This window comes from Armigeres subalbatus, unplaced genomic scaffold (genome assembly GCF_024139115.2).
Source record: "Armigeres subalbatus isolate Guangzhou_Male unplaced genomic scaffold, GZ_Asu_2 Contig914, whole genome shotgun sequence".
Classification (NCBI taxonomy): Eukaryota; Metazoa; Arthropoda; class Insecta; order Diptera; family Culicidae; genus Armigeres; species Armigeres subalbatus.
In genome coordinates, this window is record NW_026943716.1 from 138403 (window position 1) to 156686 (window position 18284).

General features: G+C 38.8%; 1 pseudogene; it reads right to left on the reverse strand.

The window, feature by feature from the left end:
• Positions 1-2614, reverse strand: part of LOC134204807 (ribosome quality control complex subunit NEMF homolog) — a 32498-nt pseudogene extending 29884 nt beyond the window's left edge.
• Between the last annotated feature and the right edge of the window lie 15670 nt (positions 2615-18284).

The window sequence follows — 18284 nt, forward strand, 5'->3', positions numbered from 1 at the left end:
TCGCTTCAGTTGACCTTGCTTCGGAATTCTTCCTTCCTATTTTTGGCAGCCGCTTCCTCTCGAGCCCTTTTTATCCTTGGCTTTTGCTTACTCTTTGAATTTGCTTTTACGTGGTGGGGCTGAGTATAATAAACGGCTTATTATCACCTAAAAGATAACATTCTCCGGATCCGGCTCGGAAGTAAGACGTTGGAGAACAGGATCAGCTTGAACAGATACTTTCCCGTATCGTGCTGACTCTACGTGTATCAGGGAATTTTAGACCGTCACTATCGTCTGTATCAGAACTGAATTCACTGGATGATCCGCAGTGTCTGCTTCCTCCTTCAACGAAAGAGATTCCACTATTTTCAATAGCTTCATTGAGCTCTATGTGTTCCAGCAAATCTTCTCATCATGGTCGGAATCCCTTCTTCAGTTGAATTTCTTGATCAGGAGCTTGGATATTTCGATCGGTCGCCCTGCTTATCACAGACTCTTCATCAAACGTTCGAACCTCTTTCACCTTTATGTCGTTCCACAGAGCTGTCCTCTAGTTTAAACATGAAACTTAAACCGAGAACTAAATGACAGGGTGGCAAAAGTTCTTTTTCCTCGAATCATGAAGCTTCCAGTGGTCAAATATTCTCCAGTTGGTGCAGTTTTACACACCTGCTCACTTTTGACCCAATAGGCGCTTACGACTTTGGCATCCCATGCAACGCTGTAGGAGATGGCCATGGTTCCTGCCTGAGCAGAGTTTTGGTGGAATGTCTTCTCCGAGGGATTCTTTTATAATGACACTTGAGGCGCCCTGAATCTAGCGTGTACGTAAATATCTGTTGGCCGATGAACGTTTGACTATCAATTCATTCTGTTGCTGGTCTCTGCCACCAATGATCAAATAATTTTCAGAACTAATGAACCAGAGAACTTCTCAAACCAATAGACTTTGCGGACTTTCGAAATCGTTGTTTGTGTCCTTACGTCTTCTTTCAATGTGTCTTTTTTCGGCATTTTTCAAGCCTTCGATGACGATTCAATCGTTTTCTGTCTTTCGGGCAGCAAATCGACGCTGATCGTAATAACGTCGAGCATTGGCAAAAGCCGTCATAGCTAAGTCTACATCTACCACCATTGGTTCCAGCTTATCCTTCCATCTTCCCGATCGCTTTCCTCCTCATCATCACATTCATCCTCCAGCGCTGCATATGGATCCTTCAACATCAACGAAATGTGATTTATCTCCAGCTTCAGTTGTTTAACGCAGGAGCCACGATTATTGGCTTGAGCTGCCTTGACCAAATCCTGGATGTCTGACCACGACATTTGAGCGGCCAACCACCTTGTACCGCCAAAATCGCACCGTCCAAAGATTCTGATTTCTTGTGATAAGTTCAGCCCTTTACGATCCTCCAATTGCGTTTTCAGAGATCTTCTAATCGTTTTGGATGATCTGTACGGACGTTGGACAGTTTTTGCGTTTCCTTTCTTGGCGAAAGCCTGAAAAAGTTAGTTGAAGCAATCAAATTAAAATAAAAGGATTTCTACCTACCTTCAAATCAATTTTTGCCCTTCTAGAGTAGAATAAAACCATCCACTGCAGCGGTAAAACTATCAAACTCCTGACGGTTCATCCTTGTATTGATTGTACAGAAAAGGATGATACTCCAATGGTGTAATAAAACTCTTCCCTCTTTATCCTACAGGTTTCAGATCCTTCTTCTGAACAATGAATCCCTTGACGGCTCCTTCATAGCCTTCCGTAGCATAGTCTCTGCGTCATTAATCGCAAACATCAGCGATGAGCTATCTTCTTCAACGTTGAAAACTTTCGAAAACCTTTTCGCGATAGCTTTTGTTTTTCTTATTCTTTTCGGCAACCTGAGTTGGCTTCGGATTCTCGCAGCTATGCATCCAAACAATCCGTACTTGAAGTCACTGATCAATTACCGATGCACGTAATCTAAAATGGGATTCAATGTCGTTCTCAACGCATCACCGGACGGCATTCACGACCGCCTCTTTGACCTTTTCCATTGGGGAGGCTCTTATCCTCCTTGGCTCGACTAGTTGGATATTTTTCTAACGGAAAACGTACTTCCTCTCCTCAACATGTGGACGGAATATTTAGAATTTTTGCGCAATCGGTCAACAGAATGTTTCCTCTGTCATAAAGCTCGAGAATCACGTGATAAGCGGTCTTGCCCGTTCCGAACTGGAAATCTACAATACGGTCCAACAGCTGCTTCATGTTTTCCAGTCGTTTGTTTTTCAAGTGCTTTCTCAGCTTCATCTGTAAAGCCGGATGGGGCTACATTCAGGCCATTCGAAAGCGGTCGTGGAACCGATTGCCCGATTCTAAAAGCAGAACACCTTCTCTCGTTCCTCGCCAACCGAATCAAATACGTTTGTTGTCGATGTCGTAGATTTGATTCACCTGCATCCCAAGAGCCTGATCATTTAAAGGAAGTACATTTCAGTTTCGAACAATAATTTTATACAATAAGACGAAAATATCCAATTGTGGAATAACATTTTCAGGTTTTCCCGTAGCACACCACTGCGAAGATTACCTTTGAAGTTCCGTCACCGAGCAAACCACATCGTAGGTGTTGAATCTGGTTTTCGTCATGTTGACTTGTAGACCTGAAAAATAGGAAAATTGAATGCTCTGAGAATAATGTAAACTCGCTTAAAATCAAATGTTACCTATCAACTAACTGAACGATTTTCTGCGAAATTTAGGACACAGTTTCATTCGATTTCGTGAAATCACGTAAAAATTCTTTTTGACAAAAATAAGAGATGAGTGACTTTTAGCGCTCGCACACTAATGTGCAATTCGTCATGTAAAACATGTTTGTTTTCCTTCTGCTCATAACCTCAAAATGATCGAGTCATCACAATGATTTCAAAGAGTCAAAAATATGGAAATATACTCATTTTACCCAATCTTTGCTGAGTTGCACCATCTAGAGTGTTTGCCTTTATCGCCACCCACATTCGGACGTGAGAATCTCAAGACACGCGCTTTTGATACGAGATTACGAGGGCGCATCGAAGGTTTTCTTTGCTTGCAGTTTGGCAGCAGGGATGCCAAGTGACATTTTCAAATGCGTCTTTACCTCTTTTATTCATTATCGGTCGCGAGCATTTTAATCACCGCGCAGCGCTTTCATTTAGTTCCGTCACTCGTTTCGATCGGTCACTATTTTCGGCTCTCAATATGGTTGCTGTATTCCGTACCGGTGACGTTTGCTAACAGTTCATCAAATAGCAGCGCTCTTATCGCGCTACCAAATTTGTCACCTGTCAGTCGGCTACTGTATAGCAGCGCATTTAGTAGCGTCCGGTAAGTGTCAAGTAATGATACTGCGCTGCCAAACGGCTTAAACTCACCACCGGTAATCTTGCTCTAAATACTAAAAGATATTTTAGTTAGAGGTGTGGCGCCGCGCCACGCCGCTGCGCCGACAGTTTTGGCACGCTGCCGCCGACATTTTTGCATCGGCGGCCGCTTTCAAATTTGTCACGCCGCTGAACTATAATTTTCACGCCGATTCAAATTTTCGGAAACTCCAAAGATTCAGTGCAATTTCGTAAATTTCTAATAGATCTCTTCAACATCATGTTGGAACTCCAGATAATTTTTCGTGAAGATACCAATTATTTCCATGAAAATCCCATACAATATCTTGTTGAAATTTTAAAAGCTCTCCGTAAAAACTAGGCGTGAAAAATACGAAGAAGTTCCTGTGAATTTCAAAAATCTAATTGAAATTTAATTTTTGAACAGAAAAGAGTCGTTCGTCAGAAAGTCACAAGGCTGAAAGGTGAATATGTCGTTTAACCGAAATAACTATTTGAGAAGCTTTTCCGAGCAAATCGATAACTTTTTTAATCATCGATTATGTTTACTTAATTTGAATCATCTTATGGTCGTTTTAACGGTTCAAAAAAACGTAATAGCAGAAATATCTTACTGTGGCATTCAATCATAAACTATTCCTGCTGTCGTTGAGAGCAAATCGAAAATCAATTTTGATATTGGTTTCTGACCACAAAATAAGAACACAGTTTGATTTCATATCAAAAATTAGTAATGCAGCAAAATGAGATTAAATATGTAATCAATCATGATGATTTATACATGTTTGAAAATAAGACTCAATTTGATGTCAAAATCATAATATGTTTTCTATATGATTTTATTATGTTTTCAGACTTCTGCTAGGATATCTAGCCTAGTTATTTGGCTGAGAATGTCATTTGGTCGAACAGTTCCTTTGACTGAAAAAATCGTGAATATGTCCTTCGGCTGAAATAGTCGTTTGATCGAAAAGGACATTCGGTCGAAAGTGTCGTTCGGTGAATTGGCCATTTTGATATTTTCAAGACTAATGGAGAATCTTTTGAATTTTGCCTCAAAATTTTAATGATAGATCTCCAGTTTTTCCAGAATATTTATTTGAAATTATTCTCAGAATTTACGAAACTGCTTTCAAGTATCGAGAATCTTTGGAATTACCAGGAGGAGCTCTTTGGATTTACCAGTTATTTGGGATTTACATGAAAATCTCTTCAAAGTTTTCACGGGAAGTTATTCCAATTTTCTATAGGAAAATATTCGGAATATTCACGGAATGTTCTATTGAGTTTCGAGTATTTTTTGAAATTCACATAGAAAATTGACTGGTAAAAGAGATGCTTTACCTTGACTTCAATCTAGATTATTTAAGATGTAATTTTTTTATTAGAGTGTTTTTTCTGCAGGAGAAGTATCACTAAACGGCTAGTTTGAATAACAACTTTAAAACATCGAAAACTGCTCGGAATTTTTGGATTTCTTCAGAGAATTCTTTCTATTTTCGATTATAAATTCTGTAAGTTCCATTGACCAAAGCGACAGACGCGAACTGGCAATTTGGCGAAAAAGTCGTTTGCCCTAACAGGTTGTCCGGCTGAATGATCGTTGGCAAAATGCCATTTTGCAGAAATAGTGTTTTTCAGAATGGGCCATTACGAAACGTCAACGGGTAATACAAATTTCAATGACTAAACCTCGTACTGAACGGGTAATATGGTCAGAATGGCCATTTGTTTGACGAAATGGTCTTTTTGTCTATTGACCAATGAACAAAATTCCGTGGTCTCTATTTTTAAGTCGATACTGCTCGCATATAAAAAACAACATGTTATGGTCAGAATCATTATTACGATGTAAGATATATCTTCACAGTTTACGTTGCGGTTATCGAATACTTTTCGATCGATTCAACCATAACTGTCGACATCATCGCTAAATGTCAACATATAAATGTTGTCTCAAAAATGTTCTTTATTTCCTGCATTATAGTCAACATTTTATCATACTGTTGAGCGAAAATTTTGACGCGAAAACAGACGATTTTATGGATGACTTAACAACATTCAAATATTGTTATTTGTCAAATAACCGATAAACTGTTAAAACTTTATATGAGATTCTTCATTTACAGTTGTCATAGCGATACGTTGTCGACCGCACGGAAAATATCCATGTACAGTTTGTAATTATGCGGGTGGCCTTTAGGCCAAAAAGATCTAACCAGGACCATTTAGCAACATTAAACGTTTCACGGACTGTTATTGTCAAAACTGGTTTGACCGAAAATGTAACTCAAAAGTAGAGAAGTTACGAATTTTCGTTCAACGGTCGTTTGACAATTATCCGTAAATATCATTAGGCCAAATGGATATCGTAAATACGTAAAATCATTAGGCCAAATGGATGAATATTTTGGATTAAATTACCAGTTCAGTTATTGACATTTGGCCGTATAACCTGTTCCTAAACTATATTTTCGGACAAATATTTCATTCTGCAACCACCATTTCGGCCAAACAGCATTTTTGGGCTGATGACCATCGGCCTAACGACCTGTTAGGGCAAAATGACATGGCCAAATTACCAGTTCGGCCGTCTGTCGCTTGCGGCCAATGGGATTTTTCAAGAATTTCTTATGGACAATACGCACGAGTCGTTCGATAACTGCAACATGTTTTCGTTTCAGGTAGCGAATGGCGTTCGATAACTCTGACGCATTCTAGACGGTAAACATTGTGACGACGTCAGAATAGAAGTGCACCTGATTGTTCAGCGTTATGTAGCTATCATCGACTTTGATATCATTTGAAGCCCAGCTGTCCGATAACTGCAAACTGATGTAACTATCGAAATACTGTTGAAGCATTACAGAAATTCCCAAGTAACCATTAGCACTGTCATAAGCATTAAATTTACTATATATCGACATTTCAATGCATGAATATAAGCTATAAAATGCTTCTATACTCTATAAAATTTAAAACCATTAAGCTTTAAAACTAACGTATAGGAGCATATATTACAGTTTTGTAGAGCTATCGAACCTTATGTGATTGACGTTTCCTCAACCAAAAATAAAAAGATAATTAAAAAGACTCAGAATGGATGGTGCTGATATTTGGCAAAAATTCCTAAGAAGCGGAAGATACAGACGAAACTTAGTGGAATATGATAATTATCATCCAAATAATGTGTGCCATCGACTAGTAACAGTTTTGAAAGTGATACTTTATATAGTGAAAACCAATTTAGAAATGTCCGACAACCCCGGAGATTACTGGAATGAAGTGAACCGACAGATATAACGATACAAATTGAAACTGATGCAGATGCCTTTGAAGAATCTTCCTATTACAGTCCGGCAGAAGACTGATTCAGAGGAGGACGATTCTCAGAGCTTAGCGCATTTTTACAAACTTGAGTCTTAACCACAAAATACCACATAAAGTGTTAAAACCTCTGCTAAACCGCCTTAGCAAAATGGATCGCACTCTTCCTACAGACCCAAGAAGACATTTGAACCCCTCACTAAACTAGATTTGATAAACATCTCAGGTGGTCAGTACTGGCATGGGCTAGGTAAATTATTTCTTCACGATGCTTGAGACTTCCTAAATAATTTTCCTAAATATTTTATAGATATCTGTCTTCGCGAGTATTTTCAGAGTTACACACCCACAATGTATTTCAATAAATATAAATATTGATGGTCTTCCGCTCTACAAAATGGAATGAACAAGTGTGGCCTATTTTGTTTAACATATGAATTGCCACACATACGCCAATGATTATTGGTATTTTCATGGAAAAATGAACCTAAATTTGTCGAAGAATTTTGAAACCTTTCGTGGACGAAGCTGGACCCGAGGTCATCTATTTTGAAATCTGGAATATGTATCAATAATAATTTGCTATCGGTCAAGATACGAATTTATTTGTGACTCGCCAGCAAGGGCATTTATAAAAGGTATTGATAAATTTCAATAATCTATATAAATTTATTATTTTTTTACGCACAGGATCTGTGAACTTCAACTCGTTCCAGGTGCTTAAAGTGCACAACCGTTGGCAACATTCCAAAGAGTTGCGCGTGAACGTAGCCTAGTAGGTGATGCTCCAAAACGAACGATGAAGGATATCGTAACGGTCCTATGGACTACCAACAAAATATAAAATCTGAGAAAGTGGAAAACTAAAAGATTTTTGTTGAGTCTCCTTTGCTCCGTTCACCTATTGACATGATTGAGGATATATAGTATCTGACCTGTTGCATTTACTACATTTAGTAAACAAAAAATGCTAACTATTTATAGAGACGGACAAGCGTACCACGCAAAGTGGTCAAACCGACTGTTGAAAACATCTAAGATCCTAAACAATATCAGATTGCCTTGTGAAATTCAGAAAAGTTCGTGGATTGCATTTTCTGTGTCATTGGAAGGCATCAGAATGTGCATCATTTTAAACTACATTGAATTGCGCTTCTGAAACATTTTGTTGATAACGAACAGTACGAAAATTTCATTAAGTTACGCCGTTACGATTTGCTCAAGTGGTCATTACAAAAATATCTACCTGTTGCTCAAAACCTTCTAGACTTATTTATTGAAAACTATAGCAAATATTTTCATAATATTTCAAGTAACAATACATAATCTTACCTTTGTTGCAGAAGACAGATTTGGTCCATTATCAACAATTACCTCTTATCCTTTCGAAAATTTCTTGTATGAAATCAAAAAATGGTCCGTTCTGGTCGATTACCACTAAATCAAATAATTAACAGGATTTCTGAGAAAAACCAGTACCATCAGTGTGATAGTCAATTGGATCAATCATACCCCATTATGAAACAACCTGTAAAACACAATGACAGAAATTTCACGTGTGTTCATATTGCAAGAAGGTTTCACATTAACAAACAGATTCGAAGACAAATGGTTCTTATCGCTCGAAAAAGATTGTTGCTATGAGTTTTGTTAATGAAAGAGGGTTGTTGTCTTGAACTTAAACGATTTGAATCTCATGTATAAAAACCATTTCTCTGATGTCTTCTACGTCTACAGAACAACTTCAGATAATGATTTCAAAGAACGTATAGTTTATCCATTTCACCTAATCTTTGTAAACTAGTCGTACAAATCAACGAAGAAACAGTATTCATACCACTACAACATACATTCCTGTTGATAATTCCATATAGAATCGGAACTGCTGTCTATATACGTAGAAATAAACAGATTTGTAAAAAACAAATTCGGTTTTATTTAGAAAACATTTCATTAAACTTAAAAAAACAACTTCTCGTCAAAAGCTCAGACTAATTCAAACTTAAAAATTATACTGCATTCAGATTACATAGCTTAAAAAATTCCTCATCCGTCTCCAAAAACTCGATCTCGCGATGTACTACGGTTGCTTCATCTGGCGGGTTTCCATCGTCCATTACCTCAATGTTTTCGGTCTTAGTTCCGCTAGAGTGCCCTCTTCATCCTCAGGTTTCTCCGTTCGTTTTTCAATCGCTTCGCTTCCGTGAAACGGGGTTTCTGGTGCGGCTACTTCTTCGAATCTCTGCTTAGAATTTTTCAAACACCGGTGTAAGAGTTTTTACAATCGGTTAAAGTGTAGTTGAGTCCGAATGTAACACTGTTTGATGAAACAGGTTGATCATTCTTTCATATTTCATTAAAGGATTTTTCCGTGTTTGGTGCACCTTCAGAAGTGCGACGATTCCGTCCATGAGCATTTCATCAAAAATCGCGAGAGAAGAAATCCACGATTTGAAGCGTCACTGTAGCTCCTTGGCTGGTAAAGCGGTGACGACCATGGATTCTCATTGATGCCACTGTTTTTCACAAAATCGTCATCACGACATCTGTCCTCCAGAGCTTCAAGATCTGCCAAACTTTTAATAGGCTGCAATCGATTTTGCAAGCTTTACTTCGGATGTTGAATTTGATTTTGTTGTTCGCATTGCATGGCAGCCATAGCATCCAGCTTTGTGTTAACGTGCGATAATAATACCAAGCATTTGTTAACTTTGGTAGTCAAGTTGTCGTTTCCTTCGCAGACCTATCCGGCTCCGTTTGCGAAGACGCATTCATAGCCGGATGACTGAATCCATCGATGGGTCTTCTTTGTTGTATGGCTACTATTTCTGCAACTGCAACGGTTTTCGGATCGTTTTATCTGACATGGTCCTTGGGGTGAAACATATTTCAAATTGAAATCAATAATCAAGAAGTTTGTTGATTGTAACTTACTTGGTAGTCAGCACTTCAGTTTAAATAAGTTTAAATACCGCTATCAGTAACTTTAGTCGCAGCGGGAAGATGGAGCTGTTGGATAAGGCACCGGAAAACTAAAACCAACGAAGACATACACACGAAGTTCGAGTCTGGACTGCTTTGCAAAAAACAACTTGATAGAATAGGTGTACGTACAGTAAACAAACTGGAGATTACCAATGGGGAAAGAAACGAAGACAGAAAAATAGCTTTTTTGGCATTTGATAAAAGAAAAGACAAAACAAAAAAATCCTTTTCATCGGTTTGTTTTTTCATAGCAGGTATACCCACTGTCAAATATGTTTTGTATTCATACATTGGCGTGGGAAGAAGTGGGGCAGGCAGTACATCGGTTGAATATTTCGCCAAAAGTTTAAGCAGCACTTGGCAACAAATAGTACCTTCAGGCATTGTTAACATTTTTTTGCAACTATAGAACCAAATTAATGCTCCCTGTTATGGCTTAGTGGTACTTGGGTTATTTTCACCTATATTGGGTATATTTTCCATCCAGCTTTCCACGCTCGGTAATGGCGGCTTGTCGCTGTGTAAAAATCAATCGGTCACTGCACTATTTGACACTAGCTGGAGGAAAGCTCACTGCACTGAACCAATACATCAGCCTCATAGCGTCTGACAGTGATTCGCCCAGCCCTTTAACGAACATCATACGTTTTCTGGATGATAAGCATTCGATCGCTCCGATTCCTGATGACAAGCACATATGCGAATCATCCAAAACCGAATGCTAGCCAAAACAAAAATCGAATAGTCATTGAATCGTTTTGAATGAAGCCTACTTATACAGATGCGGTCTTTATTGTTTCTGCATGAAATTCAAGTGGTAAATATTCTGAAGATTATAATAAATTTTCGTTTTTGAAATAGAAAGAAACATGCTTTATTGATTCATTTTTATTTTAAACATTTTGAACCATTTTAGTTTACATAGTATAGGCAAAACATCATAATGCAACACTCGGAAAAAGAATGGAGGTCTGCTACAATGGTAAGTGCAGTGGGTAGTGTATTTTCTGGCAACATGGCCGCTGCGTTCACCATTATAGCCCGGCTTTAACACAGTAGAGAATGCAGTATCCCTTAAAATTACGGGAAATTTAAATGTCACATCCAGTGGAGACTGATGGTGGCCAAAGAACATATTTAGCATGCGATAGGGAGCGAATCTCCGTCTTATTATTTGAAAATGTTGTCCGGAACTGTCGGTATAACGAAAGATTTTAACCTAGAAAAGTAAAGCGTAAGAAATCTTTAAATTAATTATTTGTCCAAGCTACCAAATTTGTGGTCTAATAACCGGTTTTCAACGGGCAAAAGTTATTTTTCCAAACATAATTTTCCCACCGAACTCAACGATCTACATACTACTATGGTTTCGCAATGCCGACGCGACCAACGCATGAAATTTGCATTATATTTCATTCTGATAGCGAATGAACTCATGTAGGGCAGATTCAAACAATCATCATCCGATTACCGAATGATTCTTGGTTGGCAGACAATATCTTCGCATGAATGACAAAACAAACAATGAACATCAAAAGCATTGTACGCTGTTCGGATGATTTTCATTCGATTTCAATGGGTGTGTGATGTAACAGGGGAACATATGGTAAAGGGAGGATCATATTTCAGAAACGCGAATGCTAATTCAGTCGTTCCAAGGAGGATACTTTGGTTCAGTGGTTCCTGGGAGGGAAGGGAAAAAGGCCTTTTCGCCAGTGAGTTTTCCTCCAGCTAGTGTCAAAAGTACAGTGACCGATTGATATTTACACACCGAAAAGCCGCCATTACCGAGCGTGGAAAGCTGGATATACACCTGTAGCCCCAAATGGCCGGAGCGAATAATTGTTATGACAGCAGCTCTCCGTGGGTGCGTGTACACGCCACGGAGGTCTGACGAGAAGAGGGCGAGTCATGGCTTGCTGCGCACTGATCGACCCGCTCAAGTGTTAATGTACAATCACACGCTGATGGTGATATACCTCAAACTTGCACATTTCCTTCTTCTCTCATTAAAAAAGTGCAAAAAAATCTCTAGTCAGAACGCATTGATTTTTTTAAAGTTATTTGACGCGAGACGAAGATGAATCATATTTCTTTTGAGAAACTGATGATTTCATTGGAAACTGAACTCAAAATAAACTTGGTATGATCAATCAACACCAAATCCAATCCAAATCAATCCAATCTCCAATAACAATCCAAGCTCATATTCAATCCAATAATTCCAATCAACATCAAATCCTAATCCAATCTTTAATCCGTTCCAAATCCAAATCCAATCAAATGCAATTTAATCCAAATCTAAATCAAATCCAATAAAATCTAGTTCAAGTCCAATCCATATCCAATTCAAACTATTCAATCAAATACAAACCAATTAAAATCTAATCCAAATCCTATCCAAATCCAATCAATCCAAATCTATTATTCCACATTCAATCCTAATCCGTTCCACATCCATTCCAAATCACTGCAATCAAAATCTAATCCAAATCCGATCCAAATCCAATCTAAATCCGTTCCAAATCCAAATCCAATCAAATGCAATTATAATCCAAATCTAAATCAAACCAATCCAAATCCAACCAAAATCTAATCCAGATCCAATCCATATCTAATTCAAATCCATTCCAATCAAATAACCAAAATCTAATCCAAATCCATTCAGTTCCAAATCATTGCCAATCCATTCAAAGTAATATAATGATGGGATATGAAGCAATTCATAATGGTTTGTCAATCTAACGCGAATTTATTTTTTATCCAAATTCTAAAAGCCAATATTGGAGGTCGCAAGCAATATGTGATTCTGCTAGGTGGGTCGCATGTACAAGAAGTTTGGGAACATCTGGCCTAGGATAAGATATTTATCTAAAATTTCAGAGATATCATACTTAAATGGGATAGCATAAGTTTATTCCTAAATTTTAGACTTATGTTAACCAGTACTATTAGCCAATAATCCAAACTTATTACTTAATCTCATCCAACGGTAATTCCGTTACGACTACTAAGTCAGAAATTCCAAAATAACTTCAAGATAATATATCAAGCCTTCCAAACAACTTTGTAGCATATGATAGAACTCCATATCCTCAGATTTCGATAGAACTAGCTAACTGGTAGTCTCATGTACACTAAAGATAAGTTATACATTCAAACTAAATTTATTTTAAACAAAATAAATGTTTCCTTGGGATTTTCTAGATTGTCAAAAAATTTCGGCAGTCTCCCAGACACGCCATGTGGTTTCAAACCACAAACCAGCGGTCTCCCATGCTTTGTGATTTTCAAACCACAATCCGTTTTCCAGCGGTCTTCCAGACACGCTTTGGATTTTCAAACCACAACTTTTTTCCAGCGTCTTCCAGACGTGCTTTTTGATTTTCCAAATCAAATGTTTTCAGCGGTCTTCCAGACGCGCTTTGTGATTTTCCCAATCACAATCCATTTTCCAGCGGTCTTCCAGACGCGCTTTGTGATTTTCCAAACAACAAATCATTTCCAGCGGTCTTCCAGACACGCTTTGTGATTTTCAAACCACAATCCATTTCCAGCGTTCTTCCAGACGCGCTTTGTGATTTCTCAAACCATATCCATTTCCAGCGGTCTTCCAGAGCGCTTTGTGGTTTTCCAAACCACAATCCATTTTCCAGCGGTCTCACACGCTTTGTGATTTACAAACCACAATCCATTTTCCAGCGGTCTTCCAGATCACGCTTTGTGATTTTCAAACCACAATCCAATTTCCAGCGGTATTCAGACACGCTTTGGATTTTCAAACCACAATCCATTTTCCAGCGGTCTTCCAGACGCGCTTTGTGATTTTCAAACCACAATCCATTTTCCAGCGTCTTCCAGACGCGCTTTGTGATTTTCAAACCACATCCATTTCCAGCGGTCTTCCAGACGCGCTTTAGGTTTTCAAACCAATCCATTTTCCAGCGGTCTTCCAGACGCGCTTTGTGATTTTCAAACCAATCCATTTTGCAGCGTTCTTCCAGAGCGCTTTGTAGTAATACAAACCATTGGTTGTGTTTTTTAAATCGTCGATGTTTTAACACATTAGCACATTCCAATCGAATTCAACTCACCTTTTGAAATCAGCATCAGGATCCAAAAAAATAACCTGGCAGGATCGCCAAAATGTGTAGCCCAAATGGCCGAGCGAATTGTTATGACAGCAGCCTCCGTGGGTGTGTACACGCCACGGAGGTCTGACAGAAGAGGGCGAGTCATGGCTTGCTGCGCACGATCGACCCGCTCAAGTGTTAATGTACAATCACACGCTGATGGTAATATCCAAACCCACAACACCAATTTTTTTCGCTGGAATCCAGCAAAATTTTGCTGGATTTTGCCGAGCTGTGAAACACAGCAACTTCAAAATAATTTGCTGTATTTCCTGCAATGCGATTTCATCGGGCTACTGACATCCTATTGTTTAGCCCATCGCAGATCGTAGCCAGGATGTCCCTATATTTTTTCATACGCGTTTCAATGATGAAGCGGTCTATGTCTATTGATGATGATGTGACTGCGCATGTCACCGGGTCGATTCATTACTGAAATCATTCAATCAGCTTTATCGTGAATGGCGGCTTGTCGGTAAAAATCAATCGGTCACTGTACATTTGAACTAGCTGGAGGAAAGTCACTGGCGTTCCTGGGTGCGGGAAGGGAAAAAAGGCCTATTCGCCAATGAGGTTTCTCCAGCTAGTGTCAAAAGTACAGGACCGATTGATTTTTACATGCGACAAGCCGCCATTAGAGCGTGAAAGCTGATATGAACCAAAAAGCGCATTAAATTAAGAAGATATCAATTAAGAGAATGAAAACTTCCATTGACATGTATCATTTAATGCAACTCTAATCAATTAAAGTTCACTTGTCATAAGACGAGTTTGTCTAATCCCATTTAATTCCACCATTAATTGTACCTTGACAGATGCGTATTTCGACCTCAACAGTAAGGTCGTCTCCAGTGTCTCGTACTTGACTCGACTCGAGCACGGATGTTTCGAAATGGACAAATTGATATGATATTTAAAAAATATGGTTTCGTATACGAAAATCAGGATCGTGCTTCACATTTATTTACGGCGAGCGCAACACCCACACGGACATTTTCAAGTACCCATTAATTGGGTTTCATGCACCCATTATTCGTTTTTGTACTGAAATGTCAAACAATGGGATTTTTTCTAACAAATAATGGTATTTAATCCTCGAAATTAATTAATTCTTTTTCGGTGATAATCAACTACTCAAAGCGAAAGGAGTAGAAAGTAAAGAATAGATTGATTGACACCGCAAGCGAGCGGCAAGTGTCTGTCTTGGTACAGTGATCACCACGTCACTATCCAAGCCGTTCCTGGGTGGACGTTAGGCTGAATAACATCGATTTTCCAATGCTTGTTCTCTCATATGGCTCTGCTAATCTTCAGTTTCTAATCATTTTACACTTGCCGCTTGCGGTGTCAATCGAATCTGTATCTTCATTACTTTCATCTACTCCTTTCGCTTTGAGTAGTATAATTATCACCGAAAAAAGCCAATAAATTAATTTCGATAGTCACGCGGTGATCAAAGCTTTCCTAATTATGTATTTAATCCTCATGTTGAAGTTCTCGTTTCCTGATAATAATGGGTAGATTATACGTCTCGTTTTAGTGTCATATGTCAACGCCATTTTTGCTCCAGGATGCGTTTAATTGTTTTGACCAACATAATATTAAGTTCTTCGTTGGTGTTTAAATAATACAGTAAGTTTATTCGAATTTATTCGCGGGTTTGATTCTCTGTGCTTTGAATACAAATTTTAACTGAAATGCGCATAGATCCACTGATATCCAATCCACAGACAAACAGACGTAACAGCTTGAACATTTTTCTAAAAATCCATCGCTCAACTCATCTACCACCATCTTGTGAGCACGTTACACGAAACGATGTTGTATGACATCGTCACCAGAAGGCGCTGGAGTGAAATGTCAACTCGAAGGATTACGACACTAGTGCCTCTAGTTGTGAATTGCGTAATCAATCAAATCTAAATTGATCGTTGAAGGTTCGATGTTATTTTCTAGTGTTACGTCTGTTTGTCTGTGTCCAATCGTTTTCTTTTTCCAGAAACCAATATGAAGCTGCAGGAGATTTCGGATGATGGTGATCCTGTTCCTGTTCAAGTGCAACTGTTGTGCCGTGTCTAGACATCGCCTATGAGCGTCTGCAGGATGAACACCGTAAAAGCTCCATTCTGATGATTCCCACTTGTTGCTTCGCCAGAGGAATGAATTTCGACGGGCATCGGCAAATTGATCCACTGAAGAAACACCATGATGTCAGCGATAGTGCAAAATTTGTTTCGTGCAATGTCTCGACTTATCATGTATTATATGATTGGTATTAATGAAATAAATAAATTTTATGTTTAATGTTTCGTTTAAATGTATTCATTCGTTTTCATTGTCTAGATCATAACCTCAAATAAAATGAAGCATTTTAATGGGACTTTTCTACCCATTTTATCAATAAAAAAGTTGGTGTAAAATTCTCTTTTTCTGAAGTTTCATGAGTATTAATGAGTAAATCGAGTTTACTCATTAAATGAGTTATGCGGTTTTTTTTAAATGGTACGAAAATACCCATTAATGGGTACTTGAAGATGTCCGTGTATATGGGTTTTTGAACCTAAAAGAATTTTGGGAATCTTGAGATTTCTAGATTTTGAAAAGGGCTGAGCGTCGATAAACATCATTTGAAATAAATATTTAAGTCTCCCATTGATATCTGGTAGACCAACAATATACATCAGTTGAATCTGAGCAAAATGGTAAACTTTCTGTCTTATTTGTTGTAAATTAGAAAAGTTTAAAAAAGGTTAGCCCCTTAATTTTCATTAGTTACGCCAATGGTCATTGTTTCGTGCATGCTCGCAAGATGGTGGTAGAGATGTTGGGGATTGATTTTTAGAAAACTGTCTGCTGTTCCGTCTGTTTGTCTGTGTAATCACTGTTGCTGGATTTCCAGCAATTACATATGACTTTCGCTGATTTTCAGTAAACCATTTTGATGATTGTGTATTTCAGAAAGTCTATTGTTGGTATACAACCAGCAAAATGTTTTGCTGGAACGAAAATGAAATTTTGGTTTGTATGGATTGGCATACACGACACGGCAAACTGCTTGTAGCAATTCGATTTGCTCAACCTCATTTCTTTTTGAAAGCGGTTGGCCATCTCGGAGCGTCACCTTACGCTCCTCCCTGATTGCTTCGGTGCGTGCTCTCTTAACGCGTCTTCTGGCTCTGAGAAAACAGCGGAGATTGCTGAGTTGTTCGTTTCACCAATAAGCTGAACGATGCCTGTTTCGTGGTTCCAACTCTTCGGCATTGAAGCGTTCATGCTCTACTAATGTATCCGTTAGCTGACCTGCATCCATACCTGGGGCATTATTTTTAGCATGAAGTGCTAACTAAGATGATTAATCGAGGGCTTTAACTTCCATATACGTTCGCAAGCTTGTGGTCTGTATTGCCGTAGGCCTCCTTTGGCAAACACTATACTGGATCGCCTGAAGGTCGCTATGGGTATAATCTCTACTGAACTCCAGTCAATATTTCCATTAGCGACGAATTGCCTAATGTTACGTCAATGATGGATTCTCGGCCATCTTTGCGGAATCTGCTATCGTTGCCTCATTGCAAACTTAACATCCAGTTTGCTAGAGCTTCCAGCACACTATAACCTCTTGCGTTGGTTAGTATACTTCCCATTCCATGGCCCATGCATTAAAATCTCCTGCAATGACAACGTTCTACGACCGATCAGCTTGTCGGTAGCACATCTATCATCTGGTAGAATTCGTCTAAAGACTACTGGGGGCGAACAGATGCATACGAAGAAACCGTTGATTCTAGCAATCACTAAACCTTCACATGAACAATCAACAACTTCTTGGATGGGGTATCTGGCCAAACTTGAATCGCAGCCATCCCTTCTTATCCGCCACTCAGTTGCCGTTATCGGGAGGGACTCGATACGGTTCAAAATTGCAACATCACACTTAGTTTTCGTTGTCGATCGCCAATGATTGAGATTGAGGGTAATCTCCATTAATTATTGTTAATGTCCTGTTAATGTGCTCTTCTTCACCGCATTTTTAGCACAGCGTTGATCGATCCAGACCAGTCAATTTCGCATTAGGTGACCAGTTGCATTTGAATTATTTCTCCATTTGTTTGGAAACTCGTAGAACGACCCTCAACGAGCATACATACCCCACTTTGACCTTAACTATTTACGCCAACTTGTTTCCCGCCGAAGAATTACAAGAATTTCAATATTTTTTCATTGGGTAACGTAGAGGTAGAGTGTACGAATCGTCGACATGTATTTGATATGAGAAGCTTGCTTTAAGAGCACATGGTCGATTGAAAACTAATGCGTACTCTCTTGCCCCACTCACTCTACTCGTATCCCTTACTCGTTTTTCCGAGCGTGTATTTTTGTGACCCTTCGAGCACCTGCGTCTCGGCGGCCTCAATAAGCGCCTTCTCAGCAGTTTCAGCCTCATCCACAGCGCCTTCTGTTCGCGTTGATCCTAGTGTGTACGTTGTT